Source organism: Macrobrachium nipponense, chromosome 39 (assembly GCF_015104395.2).
Source record: "Macrobrachium nipponense isolate FS-2020 chromosome 39, ASM1510439v2, whole genome shotgun sequence".
Classification (NCBI taxonomy): domain Eukaryota; kingdom Metazoa; phylum Arthropoda; class Malacostraca; order Decapoda; family Palaemonidae; genus Macrobrachium; species Macrobrachium nipponense.
Genome location: NC_061099.1, coordinates 3,816,587 through 3,835,348, shown reverse-complemented (window position 1 = coordinate 3,835,348; position 18,762 = coordinate 3,816,587). Strand labels below are relative to the sequence as shown.

The window sequence follows — 18,762 nt, the reverse complement described above, 5'->3', positions numbered from 1 at the left end:
ATCTCTTCCAGGCGACTGAACTTAGTTTCTGGGCTTTGATTTTTGGTGCAGAAGTTCTGTCGTTCTTCAAAAGCTCTATTGATTCCCTTTTCTTTTGATGTCCCCGTGTGGATAGATAAGGGTCGTGTTGTTTGGTAGTCGGTCGTTTTATTTCATCATTATAGAAAAAGGGAAGAGATGCGCTATACATCAGTGAGTCTACTACATTGAAACTTCTGTAGGAATTTTGCAGTACAGAAAGTGATGCTTCCTAGATTTCAGAGGAAAAGTTACGTCTCGCAAAACTGATGATGTTTTGAGCACGAGAACTGATTTTTAATGCAAAGCGACTTTTTTAAAAAACGATTATAGCTAATAGGTTTAGGGAAATGAGCTTTTGAAAATTTAGGGGTTATAATGTGCTAGGAGTTTTTTTCTAATTCATGTAGGATAGGTTTAGAATTTATTATTTTTTTAGAAGAAAACTATTGTGCCGGCTTTGTCTGTCCGTTTGCACTTTTACCTGTCCGCACTTTTTCCGTCCCCACCTTTTTTATTGTCCGCTCTCAGATCTTAAAAACTACTGAGTCTAGACGGCTGCAAATGGGTATGTTGATCATCCACTCTCCAATCATCAAACTCACCAAACTGCAGCAGACCTCTAGCCTCAGTAGTTTCGATTTGTATTGAAGGTTAAAGTTAAACATAATCTTGCTTATTGTAACGATATGGGAAATCCCACCACCAGGTCGTGGTTAAGGTTTCATGGGCCGCGGTTCATACCGAGACTAACGAAAAATAGATCTATTTTCGGTGGCTTTGGTCTTACGGTGTACAGAAAGCTCGATTGCGCCGACGAAACTTCGGGGCATTTTTTACTTGTTTTAGATTGAGTGATAAAATGGGGAAAGACAGATACTATATCATTCTAAGCTTTGATACTAGTCATATCAGTAATTTCAACCAAAAAAGATTCAGAATCCGAATTGGTTACTTGGTACCAAAGAATGGTGTTGCAATAACCGACCAATCACGATATGACACGTGGTGCATCCTGATTGGTCACTCGTTCGATGCTGCTCTTGTCCTTCACGTGTGCCTTATCTCGCCAAAATTATTTTCCTTCTTGATAACCAAGAGGTTTTTATTAAGAATATTGGATATTCGAATGAACTGAGGTGGCATCGTAAGATAGAAGCCAAAATTTTAGTATATATTTCGTTATGAACTTTAAATATTAAGTTTTATTTAGGTTTTGTTGCCAAGCATATGATGATTTTCATGATGATGATAATTAACTTTGATTATCAGTTTGAGTCAAGGATGTTCCGGATTTTTTTTTTTTTATTTCATGACGCTACTATGCATTACACAATTTATGCAGTTTATACGCATTACTCACTGTTAATGTATACTTATATATATATATATATATATATATAGATATATATATATAATATATATATATATATATATATGTGTGTGTGTGTGTGTGTGTGTGTATATATGTGTATATATAATATTGATAAGATAATCACTAAAACAAAACACGAATGGAATACCGACATCGTTGTCTGATTGTGCATACATTACCAGTTGTGCTTGACAAATGATGAGAAGTCTTACATTGCAAGCATTTTTGTCACATTTTTGTGAAAGAAAATTTAGGAAAAAAAGTTGCTGTTATTACCATGTAGATATTCGGATTGTTTCCGCATTGTGAAAAATGCTGCAATTTCATCATGAGTTTCCTCCATCAGTAGATGAAGGGAAATGACAAGAATCTGTCTAAACATCCTTTGTGAAGAATTGAAGGCTCCTTAACCCAACTACCGACCGTCGTTAAGTTCGTAGTATTTTGATTATTGAAATTCTTTTGTAAAGCTTCGCCAATCACTGTTTGCTGTCGAAAAAAAAAAAAAAAAAAAAAAAAAACGGTTGGGTTAGACCGAAACAGTGTTAGAGTGGGACGAAGGGAAAAGATTTAAGTCAGAATTCTCAATAGTAATGAAATATTGCAGCACTAAACAATTCTTGGTACAGAATGGATTTCTGAGTGTTTGTTTCATACCGCCATTTTTTATGCGTTTCCCGGAATTCGAAAATGAGGCAGGTTTTCTTGATGAAGGTTTGTGAAAAGATAATATTTTCATTTTGCAAATATTGACCAGAATCCCAGCATTGTCCCCAGTCGTTTTTGTACCGCAATATATTTCACAGATTTACTGAAATGAAACAGCATATTCTGCAGAGGCGCGGTGCATTCTTGATAAAGTACGACATCAGAGTAGGAATGTTTTTGGAAAAACAGTTGTTCCATTACTTTTACGGATTAATCATTCCGGAATCTGTATTACTTACCTTAGGCAAGTTTATATATATATATATATATATATATATATATATATATATATATATATATATATATTGTATATACTCTGTCACCCTTCGGTTTTCAGCCAGTAATTCTGTAGGATAATGTTGCTTACCGTAATACTTGACTACCTTTGGATCATGAACTTTATAGCTGGTTACCTGTCCATACACTGACCACACCCATCGTTGTTTAAGTTCGGTAATCGAGGTTTTACGTAAGTAGTGAAGGTGGTTGGAGCTAATGTATGTTTAAAATTAAGTAAATAATTACTACCGTATATATTGATATATATATATAGATATATATGTATGTATATGTATATGTATATATATATATATATATATATATATATTTATATATATATATATATATATATACACTTTAAAGCAATATAACTAGGTATATATGTTAGTACAATATTGCCTGGGTATATATGCATTAATATATTACTAGTATATATGTATTCTAATAAATATTTACTGCGTATGTACATTAATACAATGTTTACTACTTTATATACATTAAAACAAAATTACTTCGTTTACATACATTAATACAATATTATTAACGTATATATATATATATATATATATATATATATATATATATATATATATATATATATATATATATATATATATATATTATATATCTATATATATATATATATCTATATATATATATATATATATTATTTCATCTCAGTAATTGGCGGCTACTTGGAAATCTTAACTTGATGATAAATAACAGTGCCAAGACCAGGAAAAGAACATTCTTTATTTAACGAGCTTTCGAGGTTCAAAACCTCATCTTCAGGCTGAAAAAATTGACAAGATGAGAAATCGCTAAAAAGTTACATTAAAATGCAATTGTCTTATTAAAAGCTTTCAGTAAAAAACATAAAACTTAAAAATCGAACATTAACATACCATACTAAAAATTACGATAAAACTAAAACAAAACGTAAAACATACAAAAACAGAAATAAAAATGAAAGTAATATGAAAGGTAAACAAACTACCCTCAAAAATAAAATAGCTAACGACCCACTTTGTGTACCTACTATGAACAAATATATGATAGCTATTGAATACCGGACGAGTTTGTTGTTTCAATTCCGGTTTTCATTTTTCTTATAAACAGCGACTCTGAAATTAAAAGGTCCAGTCTATTTGAGCAAAAAGACAGTACTCTAAAATCTAGGGTGAGTGAAAGGATGGTCCTGTGCTAAACTGTGTTCCCTTATGGCAGAAAAAGGTGGTTTTGAAAAGAAAGGAGGGGAAACCTAGTTTAACGGAAAAGACCTCTGGGTTCCAAAAATCTCTGTGTCTAAGCCCAGCGGGAACTGGATCCCACGTATCGCAGACCACACTGCGAACAGGTAAAACAAGTTAAACGAACACTCGAATTAAGGTCCACAGGAAGAGCAGGCTTCTTCCCTCAAAAGTGATCCTACAGTAAAAGGGTTAGTAAAAACAAACCTGAAACTAACTTGAGGAAAACTGTGCTTAAGTATTTCTTGTAACTTTTTTCGTACCAAGTAGCTACTATGACCAAGGAAAGGCAATTTAATATACTTTACATCTTTACTAACAGTACTGTACACCGGTCTGGGGTGGACCCAAATTTCTCATCCTTTTAGAAAATTTTTTATTTCAGAACTTTGTAAAAGGACAAATAACGGGATAAGAATTTTCGGAAAAATAATTCTGGAGGAAGACCATGTCTTGATGAAATAAATAAAATTCACAGCAGACATTGTAAGCTCTATTTTTTATCATAGTACGTATTGAATTAATTTTAAACAACTTTGGTGAAAAACTAAGATAATTTAATCCCAAGCCAGTAAAAGTACTTTTCCTATAAACGGAAGTCTCAAATTTACCTCTATTTCTGTGTACCTGAACATCTAAAAATGACAACATATTATCCTGTTCTGTCTCAGAACAGGATAATATGTTTAGCACAGGACCATCCTTTCACTCACCTAGATTTTAGAGTACTGTCTTTTTGCAAAATAAAAGACTGGACCTTTTAATTTCAGAGTCGCTGTTTATTAAGAAAATGAAACCGGAATTGAACAACAACTCGTCCGGTATTCACTAGCTATCATATAGTTTCATAGTAGGTACACAAAGTGGGTCGTTAGCTATTTTATTTTTGAGGGTAGTTTGTTTACCTTTCATATTATTTTCATTTTTATTTCTGTTTTTGTATGTTTTACGTTTTGTTTTAGTTTTATCGTAATTTTTAGTATGTATGTAATGTTCGTTTTATTTTATGTTTTTACTGAAGCTTTTAATAAGACAATTCATTTTAATGTAATTTTTAGCGATTTCTCATCCTTGTCAATTTTTTCAGCCTGAAGATGAGGTTTTGAACCTCGAAAGCTCGTTAAATAAAGAATGTTCTTCCTGGTCTTGGCACTGTTATTTATCATCAAGTTTATTATATTTACACACACACACACACACACACACACACATATATATATATATATATATATATATTTATATACACACACACACACACACACACACATCTATATATATATATATATATATATATATATATATATATATATATATAATTGAATACAATATTACTACGCATATATATGCGTTACCACAATATTACCACATATATATGCATGAATACAATATTTTAACATATATGTGTTAACACAATAGTACTGCGTATATATACATTAATAGAATATTACTTCATATTATCTACAATAATACAATATCATTACATTAATATCACTCCACTCTTATTTTTCCGTCGTGGCTCGCTAATCTTTTATGCAGTTCGACGGGGCGATTTTATCAATGGGCTTCAGGGCGCGTCGCCAATTTTTATTCTGTCGAATTTTGCAGCAGCTCCCTATTGATGGATGTGCCCCGAGTGACGAGTAACTGCGCCTTTTAACATTTCACTCCGGTTTGTGTGGCATTTTCGTGACTCACATTTGAAATCGCGCTTGGGCCGATGTATCGCGTTTGGCCATGTTTTCGTGCGTGTGTTGTATGCAGTGTGATGATGAGCCCGTGCTTTTGTGCATGTGTTGTTTGCAGTGTGATGACTAGCCCGTGCTTTTGTGCATGTGTCGTCTGTAGTGTGATGAGTAGCCCGTGTTTTCGTGCGCGCGCGCGCATTTTTTAATGAATATGGGAAAAGAATGATGAGTGTAGGGATTGATAGAGTAGGTGGTAAATAAAAAAAAAATAAAAAAATAGAATGATTGGCTTTCTAGGAGTGACAAAATAATAGTAGGAAATTAACGATTTGACCAGGGAACGAAATGATGAGTAAGTGTAGTTACGAAATAATAACCAAAAGAGAGTTAGAGGTAAAAGATAGTTAGATGTAATATTATGCGGACTGAGAGAAATCTAATATAGTTTTTGTTTTCATCATAGACACAGACTTAGAACACAACGACATAGTAAACGTAATGAATAAAGTAAACCAATAAAAAACTAATAAAAACAATAAAAATGACTAAATTGGACCAAAATTGAAACTGAACATCATATAACATAATAGTACATATTTAAGAGAAGCATTATTATGCGCTTTAAAATTCACATTTATATGCAGAGATGCACGAAGTGCATATTGTTCGGGAGTAGATTAACAACAAACTAAACATTGTAACCTAATTCATTTTGTTTTTCTTCCAGATTGTTCAACTGCATTGGGAACGGAAAATTCAAGAGAATTGAACACCACAAGTTAATCAGGTCAGTAACATTTAAGATGAGCATTTGGCACGAGTTCTGTGAAGTCTGTAGCTTATACTTAAACCTGTATATTTTTTTAAGATGAGTATTGAGGCAACGACATTAATTTCTTCAGATCATTTTATTGCCATTACAGATTTGTTTGCATTTATAGTTGTGTAAATCAGTGCATAAAAATTCATACTTTTTTTTTCTATTATGCGTATGTTTGCGTAGGCGTATGCAGTTGATGTTATCACGTTGGCTGCGACGCTTCTCTTAAGATGAATTTCTATTGTGTAGTGTGTATATATACATGTAAAATATATATATATATATATATATATATATATATATATATATATATATATGTATATATATGTGTATATATAATATAATATATATATTATATATATATTGTCCTTACGCTAAGCTTCATTCCTCTCGTACTCAAAATTCAATGTTAATTTAACGAAAAATAGAGGACAGACACACTCCGAACTTATAATCAGTCCTGGTTGCTGCATTCGAAATCAGTCTTAAACGCCTCGATTTTTAGTTATTTTTTTTTACCCTACGTAAAAGGGAAAATTATACGGGAGTGAAACATGTACTAATTGTATTTTATTGCCTTGAGGATGGTGCCGCTTGGTTTGGTTTAAAATTGGCAAGCTTCAAGTTGGTAACTGTCTGGGAGTAGTTTGAAAAGAATCACTCCTTTATTTCTGTAAACATGGTTCTTGATTGGCCAGTTTTATATATTGGTAGAGTTTCTTGGGAAATTTAGTTTTAATTCTTTCCATACTTAGATATTTTTCCAACACACACACACACAAACACACACATACAGTGTGTAACGGGCTGTCTTGGCTATAGAGCCATTGTGCCTTTGTTGATCTAAGCATTTAATTACCTACCTGGAATGTAGGGAAGTGTATATATATATATATATATATATATATATATATATATATATATATATATATATATATATATATATTTACAGAGAGAGAGAGAGAGAGAGAGAAAGAGAGGCTCTCACTGTTGTGGGAGGAATGTTGCTGAAATTGGCATCAGTATGTTAACCTTTAATCTTCTGCCAAAACTTTTTTATCGAGTTCGCCATTGTCTGCTTTCGTTGTGTCTTCTTCTTTTATTTTTGATTCTCTTTCTTCCCATCGCGGTCCCTTGTCTTCAAGACGGACGGTCGCTCCTCTTACAACGGTTAATATTTAATTTCTTTTTTTCTTCTCCCTCAAAGACTTCGGTGACAAAAACAAGGGAGAGTTCGTCTTTGAAGCCAGTCAGTGGTAGTGACTTGCTCTCTCTCTCTCTCTTTCTCGTGTATTTATGGCATTGTTTAATCTTTCTTAAGCAATTATTTTTCTTTGGCATTTACTCGAGACAGTTGTTATTCTCTCTCTCCCTTTCGTGTGTATTAATGCATTGTTTAGCCATGGTTTTTCCAGTTCTCTTTCTTTCGAATTTTCTTGAGACATGATTGTTCAGTTTCTCTCTCTCTCTCTCTCTCTCTCTCTCTCTCTCTCTCTCTCTCTCTCTCTCTCTCGTGTGTTTTCGTTTGGGCATTGTTTAGTCTCTGTCTTTGTAATTCTTCTGCTTTCGCATTGTCTTGAGACATGATTGTTCCGCTTCTCTCTCTCTCTCTCTCTCTCTCTCTCTCTCTCTCTCTCTCTCTCTCTGGTGTGAGCACTTAACATTAATCGTGTTTGTGGCAATAGTGTGAAGGTGCAAGATGGGACTTGTACAAACATCAGGTAGTTTGTTTCCGTTTGTCTCGCCGTAAATTTCCCTGTACATTTTTGTAAAGTTTTCGATCACACTGAACTGAACCACAGTCCGTTGATTGTTATTTTTGAACGTCACTGCGACAACAACAGACATTAAGTTTAAGTGTATACTATTTGTTGAAGAAACGGTGACATGGTTGCGGTAAGTTGTTTTAATGATTCTTGGCTATTTGGTAAATCAACTTCTAAAGCCTTTGGGCTAAAGATATGTCGACTCTAAAAGTCACGATGGCCATTCTTTCGTAACTTCGAAAAACTTGAAATTTATTTTCAAAACCACGTGACTTATGCTAAGGACACTTCGGTAATTATTATTGTGTTGGATTTCGAAATCTTGGCCTCGTCGTCGAATTTTTCTGAGAAACTAAGGGATTTTTTTTAGCCTTAGAATATTTTGTTTAAAAAAAAACTGCCTTATTTTGAATGGTACGTTAGAAGCCTGCGATTTTTTTGGCTAGACTTAAGAGATTATTATTATTATTAGTTTTTTTTTTTTTTTTTTTTTTTTTTTTTTTTTTTTTTTTTTTTTTTTTTTTTTTTTTGCTCTATCACAGTCCTCCAATTCGACTGGGTGTATTTATAGTGTGGGGTTCCGGGTTGCATCCTGCCTCCTTAGGAGTCCATCACTTTTTTCTTTACTATGTGTGCCGTTTCTAGGATCACACTCTTCGCATGAGACCTGGAGCTACTTCAGCCTCTAGTTTTCTAGATTCCTTTTCAGGGATCTTGGGATCGTGCCTAGTGCTCCTATGATTATGGGTACGATTTCCACTGGCATATCCCATATTCTTCTTATTTCTATTTTCAGATCTTGATACTTATCCATTTTTTTTCCCTCTCTTTCTCTTCACCTGTGTCCCCATGGTATTGCGACATCAATGAGTGATACTTTCTTCTTGACTTTGTCAATCAACGTCACGTCTGGTCTATTTGCAACGTATCACCCTATCCGTTCTGATACCATAGTCCCAGAGGATCTTTGCCTGATCGTTTTCTATCACTCCTCAGGTTGGTGCTCGTACCACTTATTACTGCAAGGTAGCTGATGTTTCTTGCACAGGCTCCAGTGGAGGGCTTTTGCCACTGAATCATGCCTCTTTTTGTACTGGTTCTGTGCAAGTGCCGGGCATTCACTTGCTATGTGGTTTATGGTTTCATTTTTCGTATTGCACTTCCTACATGTGGAGAGATGTTATTTCCGTCTATCGTACTTTTGAACATATCTGGTTCTTAGGCCTGATCTTGTGCCGCTGTTATCATTCCTTCAGTTTCCTTCTTTAGCTATCCCCTCTGTAGCCATTGCCAATTTGTCATCGCTGGCTAGTTCTTTAGTCTGTCTCATGTATTGTCCGTGCATTGGTTTGTTGTGCCAGTCCTCTGTTCTTTCTGTCTTTTCTCCTGTCTCTGTATATTTCTGGTCTTCGTCTACTTTTATAGTCCTTCTTCCCATGCACTCTTTAGCCACTCGTCTTCACTGGTTTTCAGATATTGCCCCACGTGCTCTGTTTTCAATGTTGACGCAGTCCTCTATACTTAGTAGTCCTCTCCCTCCTTCCTTTCGTGTTATGTATAGTCTGTCCGTATTTGCTCTTGGGTGTAGTGCTTTGTGTATTGTCATTTGTTTCCTGGTTTTATTTCTGATCTATGCTGCGGAGTTCTGCCTTCGTCCATTATTATTATTATTATTATTATTATTATTATTATTATTATTATTATTATTATTATTATTATTATTATTATTATTATTATTATTATTATTATTATTATTAATGGGGATTGCTTATTGTATGTCATAGGTTTATCTTGATCTCTGGGTTTTTTCTGAAAGTGTTGGTCACACACACACACACACACACACATACTCGGGTTACTCTAGTATGAAGGCTGAAGCTAGATTAGCGCCATTTATGAACGTTGCCAAACTTATCATTCTAATGGAAGATGTAAAGACCAAAATAGGGCCATTTGATGACAGCTTTGAGTGAAATAACTCTCAAGAGGAACCAGTTTGTAATCAGCATACACAATCATTAATAGTACCTGTCTTAAATCATTATGCTATTAAATTAGTTATATGGATTCACTGCAAACACAGTGTAATATCTTTAATATTAATAACATGCTTAAAAATAGACAAGTGGCACGAAACCCAAACATTGAAAATATAGAAAAAACGAGAAAATATCGTGGAAAACCAATAGTTTTATGATATTGTCTGAATATCACAAGAAACAAAAGTTAAAAAAAAAAAAAAAAAAAACCGAAATCAAGAGACATCCCGAAGCGAGAGGAAATCAAAAATCTTTTCGGGTGTCCTTCACAAGAGAGGAAGGTGGAGGAGACTTCCATTTCCTCGGAGGAGGAGGAGGAGGAGGAGGCGCTCTTTGGAGAAAGGGAGAGGATGGGTGGGGAGACTGAGAGAGAGAAATAGGCTCAGATGCGAGACCTTTATCAGAGTGGAGAGGGTGGGTGGGTGGGTGACGAGGGGAACGGGAGGGGGAGAAGGGGGGGAGACATGCTAGGTGAGCTGGTAGGTGTGAGGTCGGAGATGAATAAAGAAGAGGAAGTGGAATGAGAGAGAGAGAGAGAGAAGAATAGATTGCGACGATTGCATCATATTTAGAAGAAATTGAGTAAATTAAGGTGAAAAAGACGGGAGAGATAAAATTAGGTGAAATAAACCACTTTCATGTGGTGCAAAGCTTCACCTTTGCAAAATGAAATGGCCACGAATTTATGTTACTTATTTATATATTGTTGAGGACTGTATAATTGAGAAAAAATAATGATTAAAAAGTATAATTTAAAAACAATGATCATTAAAAAGTATAATTGCGAAAAAAAATGACTAAAACCATGAAATATGCCAAAGGAAAATCTCAGTTGTCACGGCTTGCGACGTCGCCTTTAAGATTTGCATAACTGTAGAGAATAAAAGTCTTTGTCCCCTATCTTTGAGGCCCAGCTGTCGAACTTGAACCCTCTGAGCTGCTTGGATAGCCTTACGCTCGCTGGCTCATTGATGTCGAATAATCTTACTCCTAAAGCTCGTTGTCGTCGAATAATCATACTCCTAAGGCTCGTTGACGTCGAATAATATTACTCTTAAGGCTCATTGACGTCGAATAATCATATTCTTTTGGATCATTGATGACGCATAAACTTAATCTTGAGACTCATTGACATCGAACAATGTTACCCTGAAGACTCATTCACGTCGAATAATCATACTCTTAAGGCTCGTTGATGTCGAATAATCTTACTCTGAAGGCTTATTAACGTCGAGTAATCTTACTCTTAATTAAGAGGCTCATTGACGTCGAATAATCTCACTCTCGAGGCTTATTGACGTCGAATAATCCTACTATTGATGTCGAATAATCTTACTCTGAATTGAAGGCTCACTGATGTCGAGTAATCGTACTCTGAATTGAAGGCTCATTATCGTCGAATAATTTTACTCTAATTTTAGCCCATACAATCTTGACTTCCAAAGTTCTAGTTGGTGACCTTCCTCCTAATTATATGCGATAATCTTCATTGCTTTTGTGTCTGTCATGATTTTCAGTTCTTGATTGTGATGCATAATCCTATATTACTTTACTGTTCTTTCTCTAAGTGCAATTCTTTCGCGCACAGCAAATGTTACGTTTCTCGCTTTATCAAGATTTATCTTCATTCCTTTCATGTTGATTAATATTGCCATACTGTCTTTGCATAGTGATTTGAATGACCTTACCTTCATTGCTACGTTTGAATTTAATGCGCTTACTGACAAGCTCTGCTCGTGGAATAATACTCCCAGTGTATTTGATGCTCGACATAAACTTCTTACGACAGTTTCTGGAATGTCGAATGCCAAGGTCAGAAGACCTTGTCGAATACCATTGGTCATTTCAGTCTGAGTAACAGACATCTCGCGTAAGTCTGTGAAATCATATTCGCCGTTTCAGTCTTCGCAGTCTGTAAATGCAGTTAATTGAAGGTTGACTGTCTGCATACGTCACGTGGAACGTGTTCGAAATAAGTAAAGCAGTAAATGGAAAAGTGTTTAGTTTAAAGAAATGAGAGCAGAGACTTTGTGACAGTAGTGACCAGAACACGATTCTGAATAGAAACTCTTTGATCTATGTTGATACAAGAATGGACAAGAAATAATAGGTGGTACAGTTGGAGGTTTTATTTTTAATGTCGAATAGCCAAGTTAATATCAATAGTTTGAGGAAGAAAAGAAGAATATAAAAAGAGTAAAAGAATGGTTAGGCGGAAGAAAAATAATATAATTAGAATATAAGAAGGACACATTACTAGAAAATAAATGTCTGAAGTAACCAAGGAAAAGGTCAAGGGTCATCTGCTGCTGCTGCCTTCGTGACTCTTCTACCTTATTTTATTCTCCTTCTCCTCTTCCTCCTCCTCCTCCTCCTCCTACTGTGCTCCTGCCGGACAAGTATTTTCCTCGTACTCAGACGAACTCGGCTTATTCCATTCCCTTTAAATTCTGTTCAGACTCTTTGCCTCCTGCTCTCGTTAATACCCGTGATGTGATCCTCCTCTCCGCTGAACCTTGTTTTATTTCATTTTATTTATTCATTTGTTTTGATTGTGATACCTGCATGTAGCTGTAGGGAAGTCAGAAATATCTTTTTGTAAAGAATTTATTTCTTTTCTGATTCATTTCGTGTTCAGTATATGAGATACTCTACTCGGCATTAAGTTAACGCTTTGGTCAGTTGACAAATGAGTAACTACTCTCTCTCTCTCTCGCTCTCTGTTGGCGAGGATTAGAATTTTGTCAGTATTAAAACCTTATACATCTTCAAGAAAAACGTATCTTCCAGCTTGCTAATATTCAACCACCAACTTCATTAAATTTCACTACAGAAGCGAAATACTCGCTTGTGCCAAGTTTTTAAAATTTATTTATTTATTTTTTATTTCCCTTAAGTTCTCCGGAATGCCTGTGTCGGATTTCCTGTAAAAGTTAGCCATACCATTTTCTGCTCTTGATTAGAATCTGAATGCCTTGATACACGCTAAAAGTCATTTATACCTTATGTTTAAAAGTTTATTAAGAGTGTTCCCCAGGACCAGCAAGCAGTCAAGCATTTTCTGCGGAAGTTGGAGCAAACAGGCATAAGAGAATATATGGTACTTTTTGAATGCTATTTTTTTTTTTTTTTTTTTTTTTTTTTTGGGGGGGGTGTGGTGGGGGGGGGGGGGGGGGGGGGGGGGGGGGGGGGGGGGGGGGGGGGGGGGGGGGGGGGGGGGGGGGGGGGGGGGGGGGGCGGTTGTCTTTTGTGGAGTTCGTAGAAGAGGCTTGGTAAAATGGTTTTGGCCACCACTTGCTATTTTTAATTTATTTTTGAGTCAAGCTTCCTTATCCTTCGTTGCGTTTTTTTTTATTTATTTTACCAGACTGTTTGTCTCTTACATATAAATTTTATCACTGCTTCCTGTTTCTTCGTCAGAACAAATCTATTTTATTTGCACATGAAGGAGATAACTTTTGAAAACAAAACCTAAGGAGGAGATAACATAGAAAAACAAAACCAAGAGAAGAGGATTTAGAAAAGCAACAAAACCGAAGGAGGAGATAACTTAGAAAAACAAAGCCGAAGGAGGAGATAATTTAGAAAAAGAAAACCAGGAGAAGATGATTTAGAAAAGCAACAAAACCAAAGGAGGAGGTAACTTAGAAAAACAAAGCCGACGGAGGAGAAAGGGGCGAAGGAGAATCAAATAAGGAGGTGGCAACTCGTGGCAAAATGTAAAGTGCATTATCGTGGGGGATTATATCGAAAATTTACACGCCTCGCGGTATAGGCCTGAATTGCGTCGTAAATTTCTCCCGGTGCTGAATTAAATTTCGTTCTTATGGGAAAAAGAGGCGTTGGTGGTTTTCCTTTTTTTTCTCTCTCTCTCTCTCTCTCTCTTTTCTGGGGGGAAGGGGGGGAGCCGGTTTCTTTTGCATGGCGTTCACAATTGGCTCCTGGGCATAATGGGCGCAATTTTATTGTGGGCATTAACATCGATAGGTGCTTAAGTCCGAAGTTAACTGAATTTGCTCGCATGGAGAGCCCAATAGCCCTTTTCGTATTCTGTGAATTTTAAGTGTAATTTTTTTTTTTTTTTTTTTTTTTTTTTTTTTTTTTTTTTTTTTTTTTATAAAATGAATGCATATGGATCGGTGCTGTTGGTTGTTAAGATATCCAGGTTATACAATATCTAGTGCAGTATTTCGGCGGCTTCATGTGGGGGTCGACCGGGCGAAAAGCTTGGTCGTGAAGGAAAGTGAACTAGAACAATACAACTATAGGGAAACTTGAAACTGAAGACTTTGATCGGTCAGTTTCGTAAATTAGGAAAGGATGTAATATGAGAGAGAGAGAGAGAGAGAGAGAGAGAGAGAGAGAGAGAGAGAGAGAGAGAGAGAGAGAGCCTTACTGCTAGATGATAGAAGCCAAGAAATGTTTAGTGAGTCAGTCAGAAAACTGGTGAAAATTGAGATATGCATGAAATCTCTAAAACAAATCATCTTGTACATCAGTAATTTATTTATATTTTTTGGAAGTGGGAATTGCAAGTCAGTGGCCCCTGTTGGCTTGTTCCATATTGATATGGGTTTATCTTCTGAATAATAATAATAATAATAATAATAATAATAATAATAATAATAATAATAATAATATAATAATAATAATATTAATGTATATTAATAAGAATAATAATGACAATCAAAAGCCACAGTAGTGTTAAAATATATTATTGTACAATAGTAAAAATACAAGGAGAGACTTTCGGATACTGCTCCGTATCCCTCTTCAGTCCTACTGACAGTCAAACAATGGAGTGAGCGCTACAACAGTGAAAAAAAAAAAAAAAAAAAAAAAAAAAAAAAAAAAAAAAAAAAAAAAAAAAAAAAAAAAAAAAAAAAACTGGTTCAAGGCGGATGGATTTAAGTGTTGGTCAGGTAATCCCCGTTCGGTTGTTTCTGTTGGCGAGACGGCTGGAACGGCGAAGTGGTCGTTCAGGTGATTCCAGCTCAGCAGACACTCAATCGGTGCCATGACTTGAAGCTGTAGTAACCTCAGTCATCTGGGATAAAAAGAGAGGTGGGATCAAAACATCAGGGGTCTCACAATCACCAGGACATATGAATCCTAAAATCGTTGACAAAGTGGCCAATTATTAAAGAATTGGTAAAACTATCTTCATCAGTGAAGGTTTTGTTCCCTTCAAAAGCACACCCCTTTCTAATAGCAGCTCCTTCCACTAAGCGGCGAACACCAACATCCCCACTCTAAAAAATGACAGAGGCGCCATTCCAATTGATGTTGTGTCCTGGAACGAATGAATGTGAAACAAGAGCATTATTCATTGCATGGAGTTCATAGGCCCTACGATGTTCAGAAAGTCTTACATCCAAACCCCGCCCACTTTCTCCAAAGTATTTCTGAGGGCAATTGGCACAGGGAATTTGATAAACACCGGGTGTTTTCCTATTACCATTGTTGTTATTATTGCACACTAACCGATTTCTGATAGTATTTTTAAAGTTGAAAGCAATTTGAATTTCTTTTTGCTTACTATTTGCAAAATAGCAGGTATTTTCCAGTTTCGGAGTGTAAGCTATGGATAAATACTTCTTATTTTTGACCACATTAGGATTCGTTTTGCTTTAGAGATAGCTCTTTCTATAATGTGAGTGGGATATTTCAGACCCTTAAAAACGTTGAAGATATGCTGAAGCTCAAGTTCTAAAAGTTCGATATCACAAATACAAAGGGCTCTAAGTCAAAAGTTGACAATAATATTCGCTTTTACCCTCAACGAATGAAAGGAATAGAAATGAATGTACCCCTCAGCATTAGTACTTTTACGAAACACGGAAAATTTATACCTGTTACTTACGTTATCTCTAATAACCAAAACATCCAAAAACGCAAGCTTATTATCTTCCTCCAGTTCAACAGTAAATTTAATAGAGGGTACAATGCTATTGGCACGGTCAACTAGCTGTTGTAGCCGTGCGTCGTCTCCTTTGAAAAGAATAAAAATATCATCAACAAATCTGACCCAGACCAGTGGCTTAATGTGTGGATCACACATTTTCCGTGTTTCGTAAAAGTACTAATGCTGAGGGGTACATTCATTTCTATTCCTTTCATTCGTTGAGGGTAAAAGCGAATATTATTGTCAACTTTTGTCTTAGAGCCCTTCGTATTTGTGATATCGAACTTTTAGAACTTGCTCCCACCTCTCTTTTATCCCAGATGACTGAGGTTACTACAGCTTCAAGTCATGGCACCGATGGAGTGTCTGCTGAGCTGGAATCACCTGAACGACCACTTCGCCGTTCCAGCCGTCTCGCCAACAGAAACAACCGAACGGGGATCACCTGACCAACACTTAAATCCATCCGCCTTGAACCAGTTTTTTTTTTTTTTTTTTTTTTTTTTTTTTTTTTTTTTTTCACTGTTGTAACGCTCCCTCCATTGTTTGACCGTCAGTAGGACTGAAGAGGGATACGGAGCAGTATCCGAAAGTCTCTCCTTGTATTTTTACTATTGTACAATAATATATTTTAACACTACTGTGGCTTTTGACTGTCAATATTATAGCCTCGTTACGGAGGTTCCTTAGTTCAATAATAATAATAATAAAAATGATAATAATAATGCTTTCTATAACGATGAGGATTGTAAACCCATTTTCGGCAAGATATTTTCGAAGTCGACAAACTACTTGCATGTATGGCTTTGGTTGGTAATTTACTGAATGACTTGTAGCCCTATAATTCAGAGCTCTGGACAACTCCTTGTGTGTGTGTGTGTGTGTGTGTGTGTGTTCCCATCCCAGGGTTATGGGTTTTATGAGCCCTAAGCTCGAGACTGTCACATGTTCCTCAGTTCGCTGCCAAAATAAACAACTCTTAGAGAGTATTTGAGAGTGAATGAGAATGTTTGACATCCCACGACGTTAGGACCGGATGCTAATGATCACTTCCGTACTGTAAGTCCCGGATTTAGCTTCGTAAAGGTGATTAATGTCAAAAGACTCAAAAATGACTGTTAGCTGGACACTGCCTCAGGACCTAGAATGTGGAAAATGTAGCTCCAAATCCGACTGGAGTCTAATTTTAAACTTTTAATGAGTTTGTATGCGACCGAAGTTCCTCTTAAGATTTGGTCAGAATATCTGAGATCTCTGTTTTGATAAACTCCCTATCGCGGACGTTTTTATCGAACCATAGCCTTTTGGGTTGCATTTCCTGGGCTGTGTATCATGCCTCTGTAGCTGTTATCTTGAATCGACAGCCAAAATAACTACTGGTATAACTTTGCAGTCTCTCGTGCCTTAAACTTTCAAACTTATAAATTTAAAGTTAACATTCTGTTTAAAGATACTGAATTGTTTTGATATATTTAAAGGTGTTGCCAATGTTTTAATTCTGAATATCTTTTGTTGCCGAATAACTCCGCATGCATTCAGAATCCTGTGAAACTAATTAAGGTAGGTCCCATTTGGTAATTAAGCCTCTTCCTATCCAGTGGGCCTAAATTAAGTGGAATGATGATTAGTATTCGGGAACTTTTCGAATTAAAAGTGGCATTAAGCGGAGGAGAGTTATGTCAGAATTACCATTTATCTTGTATATTAATTAAGCTAATTTATTCCCGCCGCCTAATTTGCAACGTTAGAAGGACCATTAGACTGAATGGTACAGAATGAAGGATTTAAGGAACGTTATATAATTCAACTCGGCCTGCGTGATCAAATCGGTCGCTGGTGCAAGTGGCTGTTATTACTGGCACAAAGCTTTGTTTACATGTGGCAATCTTCTTCTTCTTTCCCACCGTTATCCCTATGTTAAGGGGTCGGTTGCCTGATGCGCCTTCTCCTCCACTGCCTTCTATCAAAGGCGTCATCCTCCACCATGAGTAACTCATAAACATTTTATTCTTGTGGGTAGAATGAGCCAAATTTTAATATGAGTGACATGTATTTAGATGTGACACTCAGCAATATTGCAATATTTTTTTCTTGTGGGTAGGATGAGATAGAATTTAAGTATTAATAACATGTAACATGTTTATTGAATGGCGAAAGATTAATAGCAGATGGTTAGAATGTAAGGTTTGGACACTGAACAGTGTTCTTCGTTGTTAGGCTTAGGATTTTACAATCTACCTTTTCTGCGTCAACGCGTATTGTCACCCTGTGATTCAAAAGCTTTGCAGTTCGAGTGACTTTCAAGACACTTTTGTAGCCTCCTTGTTTAGAGGTTTCATGATTGAAGGTAAATGACAGGGACCTGGCTACAGTGATTTTCGATTATATCATAAAAACATTGCTCTGAGATTTGAATATTGTTTGTAAAATATCTCTCTCTCTCTCTCTCTCTCTCTCTCTCTCCTCTCTCTCTCTCTCTCTCTCTCTCTCTCTCTCTCTCTCTCTCTCTCTCTCTCTAAATGTCTTTTCTATCTTTCTACAATGTATATACCATATATATATATATATATATATATATATTATATATGCTATATATTATATATATATAATATATGTAATATACACACACGTATATATATATTATATATAATATATATATATATATATATATATATATATATATACTATACGTGTATCGGTTTGTGGGTATATACCTACGAAATTCTGTTTCTGTCTGTTCTCTTACACAGCAATTATAGAGGTAAATGAGAAACGCTGGCCTAGGGAATGAAGAAGAAGAAGAAGAAGAAGAAGAAGGGAGAGAGAGGGAGAGAGAGAGAGAGAGAGAGAGAGAGAGAGAGAATGTATGTTGGTGTGCTTGTGTGTGTGTATTATAACTCCGTCTAATTACAATATC

The 18,762-nt window shown here is 35.7% G+C and overlaps 1 long non-coding RNA gene across 1 annotated transcript in view; it reads left to right on the top strand.

The window, feature by feature from the left end:
• The window catches only part of LOC135210045 (uncharacterized), a 288,314-nt gene that overhangs the window by 94,999 nt on the left and 174,553 nt on the right, over positions 1-18,762 (top strand). Inside the window, exon 2 of the long non-coding RNA XR_010313442.1 lies at positions 6,043-6,102. This is a non-coding gene — a long non-coding RNA (uncharacterized LOC135210045). The remainder of the gene's footprint in view (positions 1-6,042; positions 6,103-18,762) is intronic.